This window comes from Mesoplodon densirostris, chromosome 13 (assembly GCF_025265405.1).
Source record: "Mesoplodon densirostris isolate mMesDen1 chromosome 13, mMesDen1 primary haplotype, whole genome shotgun sequence".
NCBI lineage: Eukaryota > Metazoa > Chordata > Mammalia > Artiodactyla > Ziphiidae > Mesoplodon > Mesoplodon densirostris.
This window is the reverse complement of record NC_082673.1, coordinates 32145363-32152962: the sequence shown is the minus strand read 5'-3', so window position 1 is coordinate 32152962 and position 7600 is coordinate 32145363.

Genomic DNA, 7600 nt, shown 5'->3' with positions numbered 1-7600 from the left:
ACACATAGGGAATTTAATCTCTAATGGAAGTCATGAAAAGCCAGATATTCGATGTTTATTTGGAAACTTATATGATGAGAGTGCATTCACCAAGGATTGAATGAGTAAAGAATGATGCAAATTGATGACATAACCTGGAGAAAGTTCAGCATTAAGAGAAGTCTAACCCTGAAGTCTATTGAGTATTGCTGAAAATTTATGGAAGAAGGAGATGCTAAGTAAGGAGAGAGAAACCAGATAAGGGTAGACAAGTAGGCAAGAGCACAGTGCTTGAAGCCTTTTCCCCAAAATTAAAGAGAAGCTATCAAAGAGCTCTAAGCCGTTGAGTGAAATTTAGGTTGCAATGCAGAGAATAAACAAGACAGAAATAATACTGGAGTCAGGGAAAAAGTGAACTGGGATGTTACATCCGAGTAAAAAATGTAAAATATATGACAATGGACATAGAGAAGAATGGACATATATGTGTGTGTGTGTGTGTGTGTGTGTGTGTATACAGTATAATTATGACAACTCTTAGGGATTGTTCCAGAGTTTAAGGGAGGGGAGAAGAGTAAAGAATGACTCTCAGTTTCTTGCTTGGTTAATTGGGGTTAAAAGAGTTTGCAATAAAAAAGAATTAGCTTAAGTCATTTCATCATTTTAAGTGCATTCTGAATCCTATACAAATAAGTTTGAGAAATTTAAGAAAATTGTGTTTCCTTAAGTTTTGCATATCTTTTGTTATGCCATGTAAATTCCCTTCTTTTTCATATGATTAAAGAAAAGTTATGAAAAAAATAAGAGAGATGAGAGAAAATAAAATCATATGAAAAATTATGAATGATCTTTATCTGTTTTTGTGCTTACTGTAATTTCTTATTGTTTACCTCTCTATATACATATTCTGAGGTATCTTCTCAGACCTGCTGAATCAATCTGTGAGGATTAAGTTTAACTAATCGCTCAGATGAACCTAAAATTTGTTCATCTACAGGAATAACCAACATAAGAGAGCAGTTATGGTTGTCTCAAAATTAGGGAAGACTTCCCAATTATTCCCATTATGTCAAAGAGAGAACATGAGCAGGTACTTCAAGTTTCCGAACTTCATATGATTAGATTCTGTCAACGCATTTTAAATAGAAAAAATACATAGAAGAAAGGTTAAGACAAAATATCCCCTGGATAAAATGGATCCCATATTTTCACCAGATGCCTTTACTTAGGAAAAAGAAATGTTAAAGAATTGTAACAGTATTCAACCTGGAAAACAAAATACAGAAATTTTAACGGCTAAGCCTGAGCTCAGTACAACTCTGATTTAGTGTTTTTTCAAGCCTTACACAGCAGTCTCTATTTTAAAAATATTTATAAGTAACCCATTTTGTAGGAAATCACCTATCTTTCATCATAAGAATTATTACACTTTATACTTTTATTCCAGCCTAACTTTTATACTCCATTTTCTACCATTTGGCAACTTATAACCTACACTCTAGTCCAAAAAAAATCTCATTTACAATCACCTAAATATACTGTGTTGGTTCTCAAGTCCAGGATGTTCCTTCTGCCTGGTATGCCCCTGACCTCCTCTCCACGTGGAAAATTCCTACTGACAATCAAAACCTAATTCCAAGACCCCCTCATTGTTGGCATCCTCTTCAATATCCCCTAACAGGGTTATTGACTCCAAGTTCTGTTTTACAAAGTTACATTTTTATGATCTATTTATTTAATAGCCTATCCCTATTCGATTGTAATGAGTTGTTTATGCATCTCTCACACTCTCTTTTGAGTTCCTCTGGCCTTTATTTTTTCTTTTATCCCTTACCCATAAGCACAGTGCTTGCCCCATAGTACGTGCTCAACGTGTTGGCTGAGTGAAAAAAGACACCTTTCAGCTCTAATCATTTGTGAAATTTCATTTAAAATGACATCAGATTACCCTTTGTTTCCTAACTTAATTTCTAGTACTATAGAATGTACACTCAGAACACCATCAGTGGCCTACAGAAACAGTGTTCTCATTGGACTTCATGCATATAGTCAACCCCTTATAACTTTCTCTGGCATACAACTGCCAGACATGTTCTTAAAAAAAAAAAAAAAGTACCAACCCCTCACCTATTGGAAAACTTCCAGAAGCTCTCCATTCCTTATTGTATCTTTTCTACTTGATTTTTCAAATACCTCTGTCTTACTTCATCTATTCAGAACTGCCTTTTCTACCTTTGGCTTTTATTTTCAATTTCATTCATATCATTATCTGCACTTACCCATAGAACCTAAGCATATTTCAGTTTCTTATGCAAATTTCCTCACTAGAGGTCAAAGGGGCAAGGACTATTGTGATAAAATATTAAATAAATAGACGATAGGACTTTGTTCTATTGGTCTGGGAAAATTACTACCTGAAACATATAATTCTGGAAACTGAAGGGATCAGACCAGTCAACTTTGTTTACTTCAGACTCAAATCAATGTATTGTCTTTACCTGAGCTCTGGTTACATTTAGAAAAAAGTACTGTAAATACAGTGAATGAGCAAGACCACTATCTGAGATGTGTCTGGGTCCCTAGTATAGTAATTGGGGGAATGGTAAGTGTTGGTCAATGTTTGCTGATTGATGACTCAATAGATCTGGTTAAGCCTCACCATCAGAATTCCAGATTTTTTAACAAGCTTCTCAGTCTTTTCATTCCAAGGAAGAAACTAAAGAAAACCGGATGACAAGAATTTCAAATTGTAAAATATCCTGGTTGTCAAATTTAAATAGGGGTATCCTGTGCAATGGAGAGGCTGGCTGGTGCCAATTTCACATTTTGTTCTCTAGTGTCTGTGTGAAGCCTGCTCTTCCAGTGAACTGACAGGTCGAGAGTACTCCAGCTTCCACAGACACCCGAGAACTTTCTATTTTTCATGGTGTTCCTCCCTTATCTAAGAGAAGGACTATATTCACAATGAAAAGAGTTATGATTAATCGCCAGTAGAGAGATTCTTCCACTTTCTGGGTGCCCACGTTAAGAGTCTGGTATAGTCAACACTCCCTCTAACATAGATCATGCATTGAAATGAGAACACTCTCACCTAATATGGCCAGAGAGATTAAGGGAGTTGGCCCAGCTGAGCCCAGGAGACACCTCTAATTCAAAACCTCAACCATTAACATAGTGATTGTGATCAAGGAGACTTGCAGCACATAAGAGATTCAAAAAGCATATTAATCCACCTCCGGCAACACTGCCAGTTTAAAAGAGTGATTAAACTTCTCTCCCACTTGATTCAACCTAGCTATGTATTATACCACTCTAAATGCCAGCAGACTCTATGCTTATGACTTCCATGAGGTAGCACTTAGTATACACGAAAATTTTTGTCAAGAAGAAATTACTTTTGAAACCATAAACATTTCAGTTGGGAAAAGAGAAAAAGAAAGGAGGTGCAAGTAAAGGGAACTAGGAAAAAATAAGAAAATACCCTCAGATATAAACATGTTGATTCAAAAAATAACTTAAAGGGGATTTAAATGATACTAGGTGAGCATTTATTCTGTTTCTGCTTTAAATAAAGCATTCTGTTCTATTTCTTAGGTGTTGTACTTGTTTATTATCTAATGATATCTGTTAAAAACCTCTTGAAAGATATGCATTCATTCTGGTATCCTAAGCACCTATCTGGATGAACAGCACAAGTAGTGGGAAGTCATGGGGCATAAAGGACCTTGCAAAGGCTCTGGAATCCATCTCTTACTTATGGTCTTTGAGACTCAGGCTCCTCCTCTATGTAGTGTTCATAAAACTTAGTGGAGATAGGACACTAGGGACACAGAAGGTCAAAGTAGGTATTTACTACTACTTTTCAAATATCTTCCTTTAGGAAAACAAATATATTTTATTTGCAATGAGGCTTTCTTGTGAATTTTATTCTTCTAAAGAAGAATATTTTTAGTGAACAATTGATTCGTTTGCCTCCCTGTGCTACTTTATTGACAATACTCAGGTAGGGGTGGTTTTCTCTCAAGCAGTTACCTCCATGTGATTTGTATCTCAGACCTTCCTAAAAGCATGTTTTCCTGCTCTTTCTTTCCACCCCATCCCAACTCTACATAAAATATGAAAATGCACAGTACCCTGGGAAAATAAGGAGAAGCAAAATGTTTGTCACTGCCAGCTCTAGTATGCATATATCAGAGGCTAAATTATAACTGATGAAGACAGAAATGGGACCCATATCTGTCTGACATCAGAAATCAGAAGTGTAGCTACTACAAGCTGATGAATTGGAACTCAGATCAAGGCCTAGAGTGGAGAGGAGTCTTCTGATCAGAAGGGGAAAGTAAACAAAGGGCAGCGTTTAATTATTTAATAATAAATAAGAGAATGACTATGGTGTTTTTACAGAACAGGATATAATATTGAAATAAAACCCCCCAAAGTGACACAGAAATATAATGCAATCCTCTTAAGCTACAACCCTTCCTAAACCAAACCGTACCATTCTCTTCACACAGCCTGGAAAGTCAAAAGAAACGGGATACTGATCTGCATCACACTGGCATTAGAAGCAGATCTAGTTTTAATGACGTTTTATTTCATGGACTGAAGCTTCCCCACAAAAAAGGGTAAGCTTTCTTCTCAAGAAACATCACTGTGTAATAATCAAGGAGCCAGGGATGGTGGTATTAATTGCTCTAAGTACAGGGATTTGTTTTGAAGAAAGAAGTACCAATCAGAAAGAGAATTGACCAATAATTACTTAACAAAACTGCTTCAGAAGTAGATTTCTAAATCTACTTTTAGATTAATTGATAGAAAAATCTTACTAAGTTTATTCATTTAGAGGAAATCTGTGCAAGCCTCTGAAACCAAGAGGTATTGTATCAAAAGAGATAAGGTCACTAGACACTTATGTAAGAGCCACTTCTCCTCAAATGGCCACTATATAGTCATTTCTGACTATTACATTACCAAGAAGTAACAGTGCATCTTTAGGAAACTAGTATGAAAGAAAAACATAATAAAATTTTTTGCAGGTGACTCTTTGATCTCATAGGTGTGTGTTAATTTTCCAAAGTTGGGACTGGATCTTGCCTTTAGAAAATGCTCCTTGAAATATATTGAAAATCTTCTCTTTTACTCCTTATTGTAAACACTGTATATGTTTTTAAGAAGACCAAAAAAAGTATGGACTATGGGGTTTCCTGGTGGCGCAGTGGTTGAGAGTCCGCCTGCTGATGCAGGGGACACGGGTTCGTGCCCCGGTCCGGGAAGATCCCACATGCCGCGGAGTGGCTGGGCCCGTGAGCCATGGCCGCTGAGCCTGCACGTGCAGAGCCTGTGTCCGCAACGGGAGAGGCCACAGCAGTGAGAGGCCCACGTGCCGCAGAAAAAAAAAAAAAAAATATATATATATATATATATAGAGAGAGAGAGAGAGAGAGAGAGAGAGACTATGAAATTATTTTTCCAGTAGTGAAATTGTGGAGAATACAACTTGCATTTCTACTGTATTCCCGCAAAAAGAGGAAGTTCTTTTCCACAAAGACTCTCATCAATGTTAACTCTGGGAGAGGAGTATTTGTAGTTGTCTCATGCTTTGTGGTGAGACACTCGCACTTTTTCCCCTGTCTTTATTGTGGGAAACAGGGCACACTTTGGGCTGAGAATTCATGCTGTGGTTGGAAAAGAAAGAAACGAAAAATACCCTCATTCACACTGCTCTTTAACAAGTTCAGCGAATGGGCTTCAGGCATTCTAAACAGCAGCGATTAAAAAATAACTTTAGATTTCCTACATTTCTTCCAGTAGGATGAAAAACTGAGGTATGTTAACTTTAATCTTATGGTTTGGGTGAATACAGAGTTCGATTACTCCCTGTCAAAGCAGAAATCAGCCTCTTACAGGGAATAAGTGCTAATTAAGAAAAACAGAGTAAGCATGTTATATGAAGTATATTTGTTTCTTTCCTGTGCACTTTGGCTGCACAAGCTCTAACCACAGTTTTCGGAGCAACCATCAGTGCTCCCTAAGAATGCCGATGCAGTGTTCCGTCCAGTTAGTGGGGTGCAGAGACCAGTCAGAATGCTAATGCTTTCCACAAAGGAGATGGGGCTAGGGAGGCAAATGCAATCATGGAATATTATATCTGTCTTGTGTGCCTGCTACAAAACAGTGTCCTCTCAAGACTACTCTATCCCTTCTTTGCTTTAAACGTGTAAGTTTGTATATGTAAGCTTTACAAGTGTCTAATAAGAGAAAACTGAAAATGCCCAGGAAAAAGACAAAATTGCTTCAACAGAGAAAGGTCTCTCTGTTCCCGTTGAAGAGGATATAGAGTTAATAACAGGAAATATCCATCCCCTGAAATTGTATGAAACATGGATGCTTCGAAAATTTACTCAAGGTCTCACTGACCAGGCTATAAGTAATTTTAATTATTATTTCTTATGATTATGGTAGATAAAAAGTCTCAGTAGTATGCTAAAAATCTTTAACGCTCGTTGACCTTTTTTGTTGATAGCTTTCCTCCTCCCAGGCTCCAACCAACAATAGCAGTAACAGATATCCAGATCTTAAGAGGATAGAAGTATAATGGTGCACTGAATATGGAAAGGAAGAACCAGTAAATGTTCCTATATATTCATAACGCGAATCAGCATCAAACTAAGGAATAAGCTTCCCCAAGAAGAAGTTGACAGCAAATAGTTTCTCCTCTTAATGAATTGAGGAACCAACTTTGAAGTTATCCATAGCCACCGCTTCTGAAGCAACCAATAGCTTTGTAACTATTAGTTTACTTGTATTAGATTAATTTATATTAGAGTTTATTTAATGCAATTGCTCACAAATTTTAAACCATTTTGTAGAGTAGTGTTCTGTATCTGTTTAAATGAAATGCTTTCCTAAGCTCAAGATCAGTCTTTTTATGTTGTGTAAATTATGAAATTACTGTGGAATATCTGGTAAACTTGATAGGAAACCCCAGATGTCAGCACTTTGCTGGGCAAGATTTAAAGTGGCCCACACCATTACCCTTCACCAGGAGAAGTAGCAGTGCACTAAGTCATAAGGGCATGCCCATCCATTACATTCACCCAGGATAATGTGAGAGAGAATCAAAGGGCAGTCAGACAGGGACCTCTACGCTCAGATTCCACTGCCAAGAAATGGCTTAAGTCAGCTCTTGTTGTTGAAGAAAATAACCCTTTAGGAATCAGACTGAATCCTATTTTAAGTTTTAGAGGAGGAAGGATACTATTTAAACATTGATGAAATGTGCCTCTTTTTTTGTAAATCAGCATAGAAATTTATTTGAATTCAAAATAATATGGTTATATTTAGCATAGTGTAATAATTATCTAAAGCACATATCATCGTTGGCTCTGGAGCAGTTCTAAAGATGTCATTCTTTTGAAGTCAAAAAAATATGCAGTAAAAAATGTACAAGGAAGCAAAAATATAAATAAAACAAGTTTGCTGAGTATGGGAAGTTGTTACAAGAGGGGCACACCAAGATAATGTAACAGAGTCCAAATTACATAACATGCAGCAAGGAGTTAGTTCTCTTGCTTTAACAACTCCTAGAAAAGAAACCAGTAATCTCAATGCAAGAATATCA